Source organism: Lepidochelys kempii, chromosome 9 (genome assembly GCF_965140285.1).
Source record: "Lepidochelys kempii isolate rLepKem1 chromosome 9, rLepKem1.hap1, whole genome shotgun sequence".
NCBI lineage: Eukaryota > Metazoa > Chordata > Testudines > Cheloniidae > Lepidochelys > Lepidochelys kempii.
This window is the reverse complement of record NC_136388.1, coordinates 63,586,890-63,603,971: the sequence shown is the minus strand read 5'-3', so window position 1 is coordinate 63,603,971 and position 17,082 is coordinate 63,586,890. Positions and strand designations below refer to the sequence as shown.

At 45.1% G+C, this 17,082-nt stretch overlaps 1 protein-coding gene across 2 annotated transcripts in view; it reads right to left on the bottom strand.

Annotated features, from left to right (window-relative positions):
- Positions 1 to 13,878, bottom strand: part of GABRA3 (gamma-aminobutyric acid type A receptor subunit alpha3) — a 131,947-nt gene extending 118,069 nt beyond the window's left edge. For both annotated transcript variants that reach the window (XM_073360727.2, XM_073360724.1), the window contains exon 1: positions 13,542 to 13,878. The gene's annotated coding sequence lies outside the window, so the exon portion shown is untranslated. The remainder of the gene's footprint in view (positions 1 to 13,541) is intronic.
- Positions 13,879 to 17,082: the final 3,204 nt, after the last annotated feature.

Below are 17,082 nucleotides of genomic sequence, written 5' to 3'. Positions count from 1 at the left end.
CTTGGGCATTCCCAATTATTGGGGTCATGACCTGCATTTGTCCACATCTGCAAGACAGTGCATGCCAGAAGTCCAGTGAAATGCTTGTCCCCCAGTGCTCCATTACTCTAAAGCACACTCAGCCTGAGCACATCCAGACAGCAGAAGCTTTCAGCATTTTTCCATTCATCTCTGAAGACTCATTTTTTCCAAATGGCCACTTTCAGGTGGCTAAGCTTAGTTTCACCCTGGTAATGACACTGCCAGAAATGGATGAAGTTTGGGCATCAGGTGGTTTCAATGGCCACTTGGCTGTCCTGCCTCTCTAGTACGTTCAGATTTTACATTAATGCTCAGTTGTATTTTTATTGTAATGTTACTGCATAGTTAACTGTCTTTCCCCTTTTAGGTCTCTCAGTATGCTGAGGCACCTTGGAGTGGCAGTACCAAGTCAGAAGCTGCATACATACAGTTTGTTAGGATGCCTCCATATCACACCGCCTCATATTTGATCATCCAGAGGAGGCCCAGTACTGCCACAGCAGGTAGAGCTGGCCTTTGAGAACCCAAAAAGCCTTCAGCTGCTGGCACCCCGATTTGGAAGACCAAGAAATGGTTCAGCTTTCAGGTTGTGAAGGCTCAGTTTAATGCCAGTCTGCTGGGGTTTACAGCAACCGGGACAACACGCTGGTTTCTGTCAAATCAACCAGGACATGAGGCCAGGCCCCATGCACAGAGACATTCCTGGTTTCAGGTTATGCAGTATTGCCTTAGCTAGCTCCAAACTGAGATGATAGTTATCCATATTAATGTGGAATTGAGCATGAGCATGAGGTACAAGAGTCAAATACCAGTCCTGTGGAGAGTAGGACTGGATCTGGTAACGAATTTTTCAAGTAGACCCTGTTGGTGCTAACTGAAGGTTACCTAGTGTGCTTGAACATAGTACTGGTTAAAACAGTAATACATTAATGCACACCAACAGGGTCTACATGGACCAATCAACGTGCAGCATGTTAATGTGCTTTAAGAAAAGGAGTACTTGTGGCACCTTAGAAACTAACCAATTTATTTGAGCATAAGCTTTCGTGAGCTACAGCTCACTTCATCGGATGCATACTGTGAAAAATACAGAAGATGTTTTTATACACACAAACCATGAAAAAATGGGTGATTATCACTACAAAAGGTTTTCTCTCCCCCCACAAACCCACTCTCCTGTTGGTAATAGCTTATCTAAAGTGATCGCTCTCCTTACAATGTGTATGATAATCAAGGTGGGCCATTTCCAGCACAAATCCAGGGTTTAACAAGAATGTCTGAGGAGGGAGGGGGGGAGGTAGGAAAAAACAAGGGGAAATAGGTTATCTTGCATAATGACTTAGCCACTCCCAGTCTCTATTCAAGCCTAAGTTAATTGTATCCAATTTGCAAATGAATTCCAGTTCAGCAGTCTCTCACTCAAGTCTGGATTTGAAGTTTTTCTGTTGTAATATCGCAACTTTCATGTCTGTGATTGCGTGACCAGAGAGATTGAAGTGTTCTCTGACTGGTTTATGAATGTTATAATTCTTGACATCTGATTTGTGTCCATTTATTCTTTTACGTAGAGACTGTCCAGTTTGACCAATGTACATGGCAGAGGGGCATCGCTGGCACATGATGGAATATATCACATTGGTGGATGTGCAGGTATACGAGCCTCTGATAGTGTAGCTGATGTTATTAGGCCCTGTGATGTTTCCCCTGAATAGATATGTGGGCACAATTGGCAACGGGCTTTGTTGCAAGGATAAGTTCCTGGGTTAGTGGTTCTGTTGTGTGGTATGTGGTTGTTGGTGAGTATTTGCTTCAGGTTGCGGGGCTGTCTGTAGGCAAGGACTGGCCTGTCTCCCAAGATTTGTGAGAGTGTTGGGTCATCCTTCAGGATAGGTTGTAGATCCTTGATAATGCGTTGGAGGGGTTTTAGTTGGGGGCTGAAGGTGACGGCTAGTGGCGTTCTGTTATTTTCTTTGTTAGGCCTGTGTGCTTTAGAAATCCCACCCCCATAGAGCACGTTGCCCTATGGTATAGACAAGCCCTGAGATGCACTGAGATCTGTATGAAGACCCATGACTGGAGCAGCTAGGACCACATCTCATCAGGAATGACATACATTAGCTGAACTGTGTGGAGACACCGCTCTGTAATAGCAAAGGCAATGCAGATGATGACTGAGGTGCATCAGCAGAGCAGTTTAGGGGCCCAGAACTCAAAAAGCCAGGGGTGTTATAGATCAGAAGTGATGTAGCAGGGCAGAATTCCTTGAAGGCTCAGTACAGGAACTAAGAGATATACCCACAAAAGTAATCCAAGATTTTACAGCAGTGATCCCAAATGCTGCAGTAACAGCTTTGCAATCTGTAGTGGTTTGGACCTACCCTGGAGATTTTTGCCTAAGAGTGAGAAAAGAACAAAATACATCCTTTCCAGATCAGCTTTGCAAAGAGCTGGTGAGATGGCAGAGTAGAGGGATGCAGGGAACCTGATGCAGAGGAGGAGGAAGCCTCACACTAAGGGTATGTCTATGCTTTGAACTGGGGATGTCATTCTGACTGAGCTAGTGTGTTAAAAATAGAGTAACTGGTGGGGCAAGCAGCAGGAGTGGCTAACCACCCAGAGCACATGGCTAGCATCTTAGATGGGTATGTACTGGGGCCATTAACCTCTTCTGCCACTTGCACCACTGCAGACACACTATTTTTAGTGAGCTAGCTGGATTAGAGCTAGCGTAGGTATGTCTCCTGGAGCTAGGAATCACAACTCCAGCTCACAGCATCAATGGACACATACAAAATGGGAAATGACTGCCTAGGAAGGAGAATTGCAGAAAGGGATCGGGGGGTTATAGTGGCTCACAAACTAAATAAGAGTCAATAGTGTCACACTGTTGCAAAAAAAGGCAAACATTATTCTGAGATGTATTAGCAGGAATGTTGTAAGTAAGACAGAAAAAGTAATTCTTTCATTCTACTCCACACTGATAAGGCCTCAACTGGAATATTGTGTCCTGTTCTGGGCATCACATTTCAGGAAAGATGTGAACAAATTGGAGAAAGTCCAGATAAGAGCAACAAAAATGATAAAAGTTCTAGAAAACATAACCTATGAGGGAAGATTGAAAAAATTGGGTTTGTTTAGTCTGAAGAAGAAAAGACTGAGGGGGGAGGGGGGGGGACAGACATGATAACAGTTTTCAAGTACATTAAAAGGTTGCTCCAATAAGAAGGGAGAAAAATTGTTCTCGTTTATATCTGAGGATAGGACAAGAAGCAATGGCTTTAAATTGCAGCAAGGGAGATTTAGGTTGGACATTAGGAAAAACTTCCTAACTGTCAGGTTGGTTAAGCACTGGTACAAATTGCCTAGGAAGGTTGTGGAATCTCCATCATTGGAGATTTTTAAGAGCAGGTTAGAGAAACATCTGCCAGGGATGGTCTAGATAATACTTAGTCCTGCCATGAGTGCAGGGGACTGGACTAGATGACCTCTTGAGGTCTCTTCCAGTCCTATGATTCTATACACCCTAGGACTGGAAAAGTTGTGGGAAAGGGCAGAGAGGAGCATGATGCTAGATATGTGGAGGAACCAGGAATGTAGCAAACAAAATCTGTGGTAATGCAGGCTGGTTGAAGACCGTGGTCAGTGAAAGCAAGAGCTGAACTGGATACTAGGATCGTATTAACATTGATCACAGTTACACACCAGTCTACACCAGGAAACTGACTATGGCTCCATCAATTCCTACGCATGCATCCTGTAAAGGGCCCTCATTCAGCAGGATACCTAGGCATATGGTTAACTTTACAGTCACAACAGTCCCATTGAAGCCAATGGGACTGCTCGCTTCCTTAAAGATAGGCACATACTTAAGGACCCTTCCAGCTCATGGCCATGGTGCTGAAAATAATTTGGGTCCATCTGCACTAGGGCAGAACTGTCTTCACTACCAATTCAGGTGGATGCTTTGCCAGCAATAGTGCAGACAGTGCCACTGAGACTACAGGAGATAGCCTGGCACACCACTCAACCTCTCCTTCCTTTCGTTTGGGCTTGATTTTTATTGGGAAAGTGGAGTGTGAGCTACAATTAGAGCATTTTGTGGTCCTCAATCTAGTCAGGCTTTTTCTTGAAGGGAACGGAGAGAGAAACAGGGCCAGATCCTGAGAGTTGACACTTCTGCATACATTTTCTCAGATGCATTGCTTCAACTGTTGTAAACAAAAGCAGGGGTCATGGGCTGGATTGTGCCTAGTGGACACTGGCTGGCATTGGAGCTGCATTAGCCCCAGGGCAATGATGGGCCAGATCACCCATGGTCTTATATCAACGCCCGTAAGCATCTGATCACCTCCTATGAGTAAAAATAATGTACAACTCAGTATTCTTTCTCCCTTCCTTGCTGGCACAAGGCAGGCTTAGGGGCTCTTTTAAATCTCCCCATTGTTTCCAAGCCAGATCCATGGGCCATTTGGGATGGTTTGAGTGCACAGGAGTACCCCCGCTGCTCCCCTGTGCAAAGGGACACTGGCTGGACCCCGCTGAGCACAGGGACTTTGACTGCACCTGTCCTTTTCACCAACAAAAGGACCAAGGAAAATCTAGCTCTGTGTGAGGCACCCTCTATAAATCCAACAGTGATTGTCTGAATAGACTGTTTAATTAAAAGGGCTGTGGGGAGGTGATTGGTTAAAGCACCTCTGTTTTTAACTGACTAGTGACAGGGTCACCAAGGTGCTAGCACCGAGGAGCCTCTTTCTGAACGGCTCTGTCTCTCAGGCTGTTTTCATGCCGCGTTTTTCATGCTCTGCAAAGAGGAGGTGGTTTATAGTAGACTTTGATCCAGCCTGGAATAAGAAATCCATTCCTGTACAGCAGAGAGCCCTCTAGTAAGAATGAGCAGCCTGAGCACTGCTGGAGTTCATCCCCACAACATTGTAATGCTAGTAATTCTTGCAGTCTGAATTACACTGCATGACACTGTCCCCACAGGAAGTGCCTAAAAAAATTGTCCATTTACCTCAAGGCTTTCATAGAGGAAGGTTCCAGAGAACCTGACAAACTGATCTGCTTGTTTTTATTATTACATGCAAGGATCACTTTCCCCACCGTGGTAAGAGAACATAAGAGCTTCCTTTTCCTCTCACCAGCAGAGGAATCTTTGAACTCACAAGCACCTGTGAGATGCACCCAGAACAACCCCAATGACTCAAAACACACACAGAGAGAAAACCGATGGGACTCCCACACAGACCTAAGAGGCACAAAGCCTATATATTTATCATCAGGCCTTGCAAAGAATCTGCCACTCAGACCAAGTGTTAGAGACACATGGAAGCTCCCAAGTGTGGTTTCTGCACTACAATACCAATACAAAATATTCACAAAGGAGGAGGCACGTGAGGGGAAAAATAAAGGGAAAAGGCAAAATGGAAACAAGGATGCTCATTGGATTGAGAGTCGAGCCCCAAACTGGGTTTGTTTATCCACATTGCCCAGTGTGCTGGTGACTGACAATTATGAGCAGGGTCCAAACCACCACTGGGTTTAATTTAGCAAAACCAAAAGCTGCTCAACAATGTTTCCCATAAACCAAAACTAATCCCAGTTTGCCCCCCATAATTTCCCTGAAAGTGATTCCAGGAATGCATCCGATGAAGTGAGCTGTAGCTCACGAAACCTTATGCTCAAATAAATTGGTTAATCTCTAAGGTGCCACAAGTACTCCTTTTCTTTTTGCTAACACAGACTAACACGGCTGTTACTCTGGATCCAAGTAGAGACTAGTTCATAACCACCACAGCTACAGGCAGGCACACAGACTCAGCCACAAGTGTAACAACCTAACACTAGTCCAACCGCACAGCAATTAGAGGCAGACACAGATTCACAACCATTGCAACTGCAGAAAGACTGACTCACAATCACAGCAACTGCCAACTCAGACTAGCAACCACAACAGCACACACAGTATTGGAAATCTGATGCTGCAAACTATACACATGACTGACAATGCTATTATTGTAGTAGGAAAAGAGTCTGAGACATAAGCCCTTGTATTAGAGGCCTGAGATAAAGTAATACTCAAAACTTTGCTGATATAAAGCAAAGTTAAGTTGTGAGTAAGAGGCAGGACCTGCTCACAGAATTTGGCAAGAACAGGGCTGATATTGCAGAAACACACATTCCTAAGTAGTGCTAGGCACAAGAGTATATACGTAAACATATTTCAGAAGGGTGGTATCAGAACACCTTGATATGAACTCATTCCCTAAAAATAACAGGAACATGCTGACCCATCCTAAAGATAAGGTCAGGATGACAGTGTAATGAATAGAGATGTACAAGGTGATGGGTGGTAACTGGCTTCATCAGAGGGTGTCAACTAACTATATCAGAGGGGCAGTACGTAACTTGTTTGTATTGATGTATAAAATGGAGCCTCAAAGCAAGTGTCTCTGGCTAGCCTTGGGAGGAACAGAAAGTCCCACCATTCACTGAGCTGGGCCATTGTTACAAGCATACAAGTATCAGTGGTCCGGTAGAGTCTGTGGGATACTAGTACAGTGCTTTGTCAACAATAAACCTGGCTGGGTGCCTTCGTACCTTAACAGATCTTGTGGTCATTGGGTGGTTCTCTCGAGGTCCGCTATGCCAGCTGTCTGCACAAAGCTGGGACAGCACACACAGCCAAACATCTGACCACATTGGTGACCCCCCGACTACTGATCTGGGAAGTAAGCATGCTGTCCTCTGTAATAATTGGATCCCACAAACCAAAAACACCAAAAAAATCACACCACAAGAACACCAAAAGATCTCAGTATTCACTGAAGAAACCCCCAAGCATCAAAAAAAGGGAAAATGGAGTGCTTTATAAATAAAAAACTGGCCAAATACACCTCAATCTACCATATCTGAACAATTATGTTGGCAATCGCATAGAAACCACCATCAGTTAAATTAAACGTGGCTACTATGTAAAAGCAACGGCATTATTGCTGTATTGTTGTATTATTGCTGTACATCATTTACAATGTGCATAACCTTGCTAACCTGTTTAATCAACACACAGGTAAAAATCAACAAACGAATGGCAGCAAACAACACGAAGGCAAGAAAAAAAACAAACTGGTAAAAAAATTAAGTTACACAGTAACTACAAATTGGGTAAACAAATTCCCTGGTAGTACCAGTCACAGTTTGGGATCAATAAGGAAGGCACATGTTATTCAAAACAATCTTGTTCAGTGTCTGGGTACCAACACTAAATCCTGACACAACAATTTTTGATAAATTGGTGACTGTCCATTCAGTAGGTTATCTGAAAACCAGCATCCATAAAAAACAACTGAATCTATGTCAGCTACTGGGGTATCACTAAATAATGCAACCAATAAAACAAAACAGCAACCTGTTCCTGTTTCCTTCCCAGTAAAGCTTACCAGAGGGTAACAACCAGCAGTAAGGGTAACCTATAACATGGATGGACAGTACTTTGTAGTAACTAATTACAAAACATTTATATATAAAGGCCTTATTTGTAATGTCACTGCTCCAAATGTCTGTTTTACTTCTCATATATATAGCACTGTGGAACACACTGTAATAGTGTCTATCCCCGTGTTTGAAAACACTCAGCCTACTACTAATGATAATACAGGTGGTAACTGTAATTGCCCTAATAAAAGTGTATTGTCATCTGCCGTACCACAAGGACGAAACTACAACCCCAAATTAAAAGAAAAATTGTTATGCTTCAGTATAAGATGGTGTCATATGTACACATACATACTATACATATATACCCATATACACTACAAATATATGCACCATATCCATATTACTCATATATATTAATTATTTAAATGTGCCACCAAGGCTCAATCATAAAACTACATTCCTCAAAGTCCCGGGCCTAACATTCCCAGGTCCACCATAAGGAACTTAAAAACAATTGAAAAATAAAACCTGTCCATCAATCGTACAAAAAAACGAGCAAACTACTGAACAAATGGGGCATAAATGTATAAATGGTAAAGTAAGGTAACCAAATACAGTGTTTAGCCCACTGGGTCATCTTCAGCCCATGCATTATGCTTTTCTGAAATGATGGGTAAACATCCTCCCCATAAAAAGACAAAACGTGGGGGAATATAGTAGGAAGAGAGCCTGAGACATAAGCCTTTGTATCAGAGGCCTAGTATGAGGCCTGAGCTAAAGTAGTAGTCAAAACTTTGCTGGGCTAAAGCAAAGTTAAGTTGTGAGTAAGAGGCAGGACCTGCTCACAGAATTTGGCAAGAACAGGGCTGATATTGCAGAAACACACATTCCTAAGTAGTGCTAGGCACAAGAATATATAGGTAAACATGTTGCAGAAGGGTGGTACCAGAACACCTCGATACCAACGCATTCCCTAAAGATAACAGGAACATGCTGACCCATCCTAAAGATAAGATCACGATGACAGTGTAATGAATAGAGATGTACATGGTGGTGGGTGGTAATCAGCTATGTCAGAGGGTGTCAACTAACAACGTCGGAGGGGCAGTACGATACAGTACAATACAACTTGTTTGTATTGATGTATTAAATGGAGCCTCAAATGGAGTGTCTCTGTCTAGCCTAGTGAGGAACGGAAAGTCCCGCCATTCACTGAGATGGTCCATATCTTAGTGGTCCGGTAGAGTCTGTGGGATATTAATATCGTGCTTCATCAACAATAAACCTGGCTGGGTGCTTTCATACCTTAACGGATCTTGTGGTCAGTGGGTGGTTCGCTTGAGGTATACTGTACCAACTGTCTGCGCAAAGCTGGGACAGCACACAGGGAGAACACACACGCGCAGCCAAACATCTCACCACAATTATCTATACATAAACGTATGTGTAGCTAGCACCTTTGGCATGCCATGCATCACTAACTGAAACCTTGACAATCTTTTGTTGTGATCCTTGCACCTCCCTTCACCTTCCTCATTCCTGTTGCCTTCACTGACGTCATTGAGTCAATAAATAGGTGCTTATTCTTCACGCAAAGAACTATGTCCTCTATTTGCAAAATGTTATACACGCATGGCACTAAACAGATTAATAAAACTATCTATACATGTAACCCACAGATCTTCTGGGTGTGGTGCTCTGTCCCCTCTAGTGGCACCGAGACCACTTAGAGATTAATGAGTCTGCTACAGCCTTCGCTAAGAGCCATGTGGCTTTTAGCTCATGCAGTAGAGGCTCATGCATTTAGCTCCAGAGGTCCCAGGTTTGATCCCATCAATGATAGATACAGATAGTGGTACAGTGTAATGCATACACAGACATTCTATGTTCACATACAATGTAAACAGCCATGCCAGCCATTGATACATACATACTGAGATACTATATGCCAGTGGTGGGCACCCTGCGGCCCATCAGGATAATCTGCTGGCGGGCCACCAGACAGTTTGTTTACATTTGCATGGCCGGCCGCAGCTCCCAGTAGCCACGGTTCGCCGTTCCTGGCCAATGGTGCTGGCCGCTGCTTCCTGCAGCTCCCTTTGGCCGGGAACGGTGAACCGCGGCCACTGGGAGCTTCGGGCAGCCGTGCAAATGTAAACAAACTGTCTGGCAGCCCGCCAGCAGATTACCCTGACGGGCCGCAAGTTGCCCACCACTGCTATACGCATATATACTGAATACCCAGACTGGGTACCTCTGAAATGTACGTATGTGCAAAATGAATATACATTTAGCTCAGAGACATGGGAGCAAGAGAAAGTGATGGCAGTAGTAGGGACTGGAGGAGTATTTGAAAGGCAGGATTATTTACTATGCTAACTGTCTGGGTGTGTAATAATGCCAGGATTCGGTCTGTACATTGTGCTATTTTTTGTAAACATTTGGCAGGAATACACCCACAGATAAGGGGCTGGGCTTTTTTCTTCAGAGCTGAGCTGGAGCAAAACTGAGGAGGAGGAGGAGGACTTGAAAGGAGTGAATGAGAGAGAGAAAAAATGAGCAAACACTGAAATAGGAAGAGAGGAAAGGAAAGGGGGGATGCTGAGAAGCAGAATGAAAGTAAGTCTACAAAATGGAGAGGGACGGGGAAAGAAGGAGGGAGTAAAAGAGAAATGTATAGAAAGAAGGGGATTGAGAAAGAATTAAGGTGGGAAGGAGGGAAGTCACAAAAGTCACACATATTTGTCACAAAAGACACAGAACCAAAGAAAAACAGAGCTCCCTAGAAGCTGACCTATCTGCACAGTGGTGCTCAGAATGTACCTGTGCATTCTTACCATACAGGAAAAAGCAAGAGGAAATTCCAGGAGAGGTGGTGGAATCTGCAATCAGACTTATGTGCCAGAGGGTACAATGTACAGCCCGAGCACCAGCAACTTCTCAGATCTCCATTTGTTAAGAGAATTGGACACCATTGTGCTCACTTGCCTCTACTGACTTTGTGTATCAGGAGGGAGGGGGAAAGCAGACACTGGGTATAGTCTGGATAGGCAATCAGGCACTGGGCACGCTCTGAAGGACAGGTAGCTAGAAAGTCTGCAGGAACAGTGGCATCATTTTCAAAACCATTGGAGATCCTTTAGGTTGAAGGCTCCTCGTTTAGGGCAAAGAGGTGGTTAAAAAGCTACACTGAAAGGCCAGGACTGCATCCATAGCACCAGCATCTTCATCCATCTGTAGAGGCACCTCACCCTGACTAATCCCATTGTCTGGAGTGGGCATGTGCTTGTCTCCTGCCTAACTGCTCTCCTCACATTCTAGGACCCTGTTAGTTCTGTCTCTCTCACACTCTTCCTTGAAAAAGATGAGGTGGCTGGATTAAAACAATTGACGGATTAAAAAAATTGCCCTCTATGTCACCGGATCAAGACCAGCCTCAGAGAATTGTGCCCAGAAATCATTACTCCCTGGAGGGTCTCAGCCCATTTTTTCTGTCTGAAGACACCACAACGGAGCGGACAGCTGGCAGACCTTGGGAGGCCAAGGATCTAACTGGCCATGAGATTCACTGCTCATTCACCCCTAGGGGTTGTTCCTCTCAGCCAGGTGTACAGAAGCAGTGTGGGGGAAGCTTGCACTGCTGCTGCTGCTCAGACTGTGACTGCTCTGTGGGTAACAGATTTCAGTGGGTAGGCTTGTCAATCCAATGCTTAACAACACTATTCCTTTTAACAGGTCCACGCCTCAGAGCCCAGCACCTCAGGGTGCCCAGGTCCAGAACCCCATATCCCCACCTCTGCCAAACCCCCAGCTTCAGAGTCCATCAGGCCTGGCTGGTGGTTGCATTGGTTTCACTCTCTCCTCTTTCCTCCATGCACCATCTCACTCTAGAAACCTGGCTACAAGATTATCCCAGTCCAGAAAGTTTGTATATTCCATTCTTGACCTCACGTCCTACCAATGCAGTACCCAAGCCCCGAGGAGCCTTCTCTTTCCTCTACCAGCCATGAGATGATGTATATAGTAGAGCCCTGCAGTGGGTCTGAGATCCTGCAGAACCTGTTGCCATAATAGCGGGAGCCGGTAAAATGTACTTTTCTGCAGGTGGGATTGGGTGGGCAAAAAACGGACTGTGGTAATTTGCCAGAAAACACTAACTCTCTCATCAGTTTGCCACATAAAAATTGTGTCTAATTCTGTTTATGTATATAATATATTGACCAACCAATTTTGTTTTGTTTTTTTAGTAGCATGGGAGAATCGGTCTCTCTTGCGGGATCTAAGGTTTTTGCAGATAGGATCAGGATAAAAACAAACAAGAAACAATGCAGGAGTGGGAATTGCATGGTGGGACAGGAGCGAGATGTAAAAAATAGTCCCACTCAGGGATCTAGTATATAGGGCTGCATAATATTTAATTCCCAGGAACTCTACGTATTTTATGTGGATTCCATCAAGCATAAGTCTCCCAGAACGTCCTGTAGCACCTGTATTATTCCAGATCAACCAGAAGCACTATAGTGGATATGCCTCAGCCTTCGAGGGTTAATCATCTTTGCAATACAGTGCTTACAATAGGTAGGAAACACTGAGCCCTTACTACTCAGTGCTGTGTTTTGCTCTCTCCCCAGTCTCTTTGCTTGGGCACCTGCACAGATGATGTGCCCCCACCACTTAATCAATACACCTTTCCAAGCATCTCCATTGGGGCTGCAGCAGTCAGCATCCTCCTTTTGAAGCAACAAGCTAAGCGGCTGCTCCCAGAGAGCAGTCGAAGGAGCTGTCATTTAAGCACACTGACTTTTCATGCAGCTCCCTCAATAGCCCTTTCTTTTAAAAGAAAGGGGGGGGGGGGGAAACACCTTCGCCAGAGAATCCCTCCAGAGCAAGCAGGTTGGAACCAAAACTAAACTGCAGCCCTTACTCATGTTGAGCAGACTCCAGCTTGCTTCAATACCGCCAGCATGATATAACCAGCTCTTTAATACTGCAGACCTGATGCAAGTACCATCAATGCAGGGGAAGTCACTGGAGAAGGCAGTGTAGAAAGGGTCCGTTCTAGTCTACAGCTAATTCTCCTCTCAACCTACACCCCTCTTTGCTGATCTCCAGCCCAAGCTGACCTCATTAGCCTATCATCTGTCATTCCCCTCTCCCTCCCTCTATAACTGAGCACATACCCACAGTGCTCCTCAGAATTTCAGATAAACGCCACAAAAGGATGAGGGTCTATCAAACAGCTCTTTAGCCTCGCAGGTGTTTGTGCCCAGCCACCCATCCAACGAACAAACCATCTTTACCCTGATCAGCAGCGTATTGAAGAAAAGAATAAAACATCTGTTTGTTTACCCTCTTCTATTGTTGTCCACAGAACAAGCAGCAGCTTGGATTAAAAAAAAAACCCTCTAAGCAACAAGGAACAAATGAGGTTTGCACAGGTCAAGAGAAAGGGCTGACCTTTGTACTTTCCATCAGAAATACCCCCTAGATTCTCAATGTATCTTTCCATTCTACTCTCATCACCCATCCACAGACATACTCATTTGTGTCCCTGGACAAAATTGTTATTTACAACTTTGTTGTACACACCCTGCTTCCAAGCAGCAGTAGCAAGGGGGAATGCAGTAAAAGAGTCTATGTTTCTTTTGATTTCCCTTCTGATCTGGGCAGTGGAAGAGAAAGGGTTAAACAAACACTAGCCATTAGTCATTTCCTTTCAGTCCCCCTCAGGCCTGTTGATGGCTATGGAGAGCAAGAGAGATGTATGTGCGTGCACTGATAGAGAGATAGTCATTGGCAACAGAGAGGTCGACCTGCCTCCAAGTTAATAAAAAGGAGAATGGTTATAAATAATGAATAGCAATTAATAATAATTGTTCCCATCTCCAGCAATCAACATTTAATCCATATTTAAAAAAAAAAAAAAGAAAAAAGCCAGAGACACACAGAGCTTGCCATTGCGCCTGCAGATCGTAAAAAGGGGAAAAAATAACCCCAAATCCATCGAATTAGAACCCCCTGCTACAAATAAATTCACTGGGACAAAGAAAAAAAAATAGAGAAGCATTTGTATTCCTTACCACGCCACTCGATCCCTTCCCCAGAGCTGCCGGGAGAAGAAAAATGAATGAGCTGGAGCGAGTTATGGGATTGTTGACGTTGGGTTTCCTGCTTTCTTTCTTTCCTTCTGTCTTTTGCTCTCCCTTTTCTGTAGGCTTGGGTTTTCAGTTCGCGGCTGTCTGAGCTTGAATGCTCTGCTGTTCCAGCAGTATCTGAATACAGTGGTTGAGCTGAAAGCATTTAAACCTCTGTTGCTTCAATTGAGGCTAAAGTATGGTATTCTTGTATCTGTTATGGGGGAAGGAAGCCCAGAGAGACAGCAGACAGGGGTATTATTGTAGGGACGGCTGCCTGAGATTCTCCTTTAGCCGTTCTGAGATTGGAGATGAAAGGAAAAAGTCTCCTCCCCACCTGCCTCATTCCCTCCCCTCCCCAGTCTCTGGAGGAGGGTTTAACAGCCCTGTCCGTGCAGATCCCTTCTTCCCGGAGAGCAATGAAACAGAAAATACACAGCAAAGGCACATCAGTCGCACACAGGAAAGAGCACAGCGTGGAAGGGACACCCACTCTCTCCCCTGCCTCGAAACCCTCCAGGTGAAAAGCCAGTGTCACAAGGCATGGCCCAGTGCCCTCTAAGCGTGGGGCACTGGCCTGGCCTGCAGGTGGGCAGAAGGGCCTGCCTGAGCAGAGTCCTTCTCAGGAGGGAAGGGAAGCAGCAGAGGGGGATGGCCAAGGACTTGGTGCTGATATTTCCTGGTCAAAACAGCTACCTGTTGAGCTGGTAACTCCCAAACACTATAACCAACCTGTAACAGATGGTGCTAAACCAGGCACTCACTTGCACCCAGGACAAAGCTCCCCACCCCATCCCATCTTTAAAGCACGTACACTGGGCAGGGGTGCTTTCACTATGCTGAATCCACTCAGGCACCATGGGTGTGAAGTTTTTGCCTTGAACTTGAAAGCTGCTTGGGTTCCTATTCCTGTCAGAGATTGGAAAGAAAAGAATCCAGGCAGAAAACAAATGCAGAGAGAAAATCAGGGTTAAAAATGGAGCAGGGAGTGGGCAGAGTGAAAACAAATACAGAGACACAAGCCGGCGTGAAGAGACGTTGGATAGACCAAATACGATCTTGCACTGGCTGAACACTGGGGGATGGTTCTGTCCTTAATTCATAGTACAAGCTCTTAGCTAACTAGAAAGAGGAAGGTTACTTATCGGTAACTGGAATCCAAGTATATTGCCTCTGAAGATATACACTCTTGAGACACATGCACCTCCTCACAAGCAGCAGCAGGGACTTCAAGTTGCACACACACACACACACAAACTCACTGAGCATTTGGTATGAGATTATAAACCCAACCACCTCTGTAGATTCCCCACTCCTAGGAGAGCGACTAGGAGTAAAAGCCCCTGTATGATGGCTGGAAAGCTCCTAATTGGAGAAAGAGGGCTGCCTTTGCATAAAAATCTTTAGACTTAACACTGATGGTCAAGAAGCTAATGGGGAATGGAGAGCTACATTGCAGTTTTCAGAGACAAAGACAATTCTCAATCATTCCACAGAAACTGCCTTAGCATCTAGTAAAATGTTCATCCTTGGGATCTGTCACTGACACGCCCACTTGCTCGTAAACAGTATTGAGTAGAGAGTCTATTCCACCTAGACAATCTCTTGGAGGTTAACTGTTCACTTGAATATCTCCCTAAACACCACCCCGCAAAAAATCTGAAGACCAGAGAAAGGTTTTGTCCTATCCAACTAATGGACCTGTGCTCTTTTGACATCTGATTTATGTGCTCTGATCTTCTCCTGGTTAGACACATGCTTCTGGAAAAGAGACCAGTGGACTATTTGAGATGTCATCCAGAGAGGACTTCAGGGAGAAATTTAGGGTGCAGATTCAGCATCACCCTATCCTTACAGAACATTGTGAAAAGGATTGGCTACAGGCACTTGTATCTCACTCACCTCCAGGCTGATATAATAGTTGCTAGGAATGCAGCCTGGGGAACAGGTCACAATGGAACCACTGGCCCATGAGCTCCAAGAGAGGTGCTTGAATCTTACCAGTACTGAATTCAAGGTTCAAGGTAGCACAGGGCTCCTAGATATGAACCAGACCCTTGAGGAATCTTGTCATGGTCAGTTGAAAACAATGAATGATCTCTGGAGTGGAGGGTAATAAGCTGCTAAACTTGCCATATAGAACTTGAGTAGCCAAAGCAAGCACTGTTTTTAAACAAGGAATTGAGGAAGACCCGTGAGAGTGCTGGTGCTGGATTTACCTGTGCTGGACCAACCCACGGTCAGAGAGAGGTCTGCATGTTCCTCTCACTCGCACCAGCTTTGCACAAGTATAACTGCACTGAGTTCCACAAAGTTACTCCTGAGTTACAGCATGGAGAGCAGAATCAGGCCTTTAAGGCTACGTTTCTGCTACTTGTCTATATTGTAAAGGATCGCCATTTAGTACATGTCTAGAAACCAAATTCTTAGATTCCAAAGGAACTTGAGGTTGTGCCTCAACTGAGCATTCAAGAGCTACAGCTGCCAGGGTACGAAGACCTATGTTGTTAGAAGGAGTGTGTCTGGGCCTGGATAAAGAACCTGCTGCTTCTAAGACCTGCTTCTAAGGGGGTCAGAGGATATTGAAAAGAAGCACAGTGGTTCTGGTGACATCAGGGAGCAGAGGGATTGGCGAGACAACACGAGGGTCCTGACTCCAGTTCACAAGGAGCGAGTCTGGATCCCTGCCTGCTTTTGAGTACTGGAGAGAGAATTTGGTGCTGTCTTCCAAGGCACACAGCTCCACTGCCCATAGACCGACAACGGTCTTTTCTAATGAAGTGACGAGGGGCCACTCTTGTTGGCTGTGTTCAGACCATCTAGGAGAGATCTGCTTTTCCCAGACAGAGAACCAAGGTGAGGCCTGGTGAAGTGGACATGAGTCCCAGAGGCCTCATGACATGGAGGGGTGGGGGAAATCAAACACTCCCTTCGGGGCTGAGATAATCAACGGCTATGGTTTGTTTGCCAAGATCTGTACTGACAAGCCCTTGGACAGGAGGAAGGAAAGTTTTTAATGCTAGCCATAGCACTAGAAGCTCTGTTCTGGATTCCTTAGACTGCTCTCAGTTACTGAGATGGGCTTCCCAATCCTTGTTTGAGACATCCATACCCGGTCCCTGCAAATGGAAGTGGAATGCCCCAAAGGACACTTCCTGAGCAATCATGCCTCCAGACTGTCCACTCCTCATCTGTAAATAACAGGCTGAACTGAAGAGGCCTTATCACTGGTTCATGGACACTCATAGACTAGAAGCCATGAGACTCAGAAAGGTGTGATTGTGCCAGGAGGTTGCATCCTTAGGGAAGGGGTGGTCTTTCAAGTGCCCGCAAGCAGCTCTTGTGGGCAATGGCAGTCCGCACTATGGAACAAAGAGCTGCTCCCATGAAAGTTAGCCTCTGCCCTCAGTTCAGGCTGGGGCCCATCTCCAGAGGAAAGAAGAAGATATGTGCAGGCAGGAAGAAATTCCTTGAATATCATCCAGGT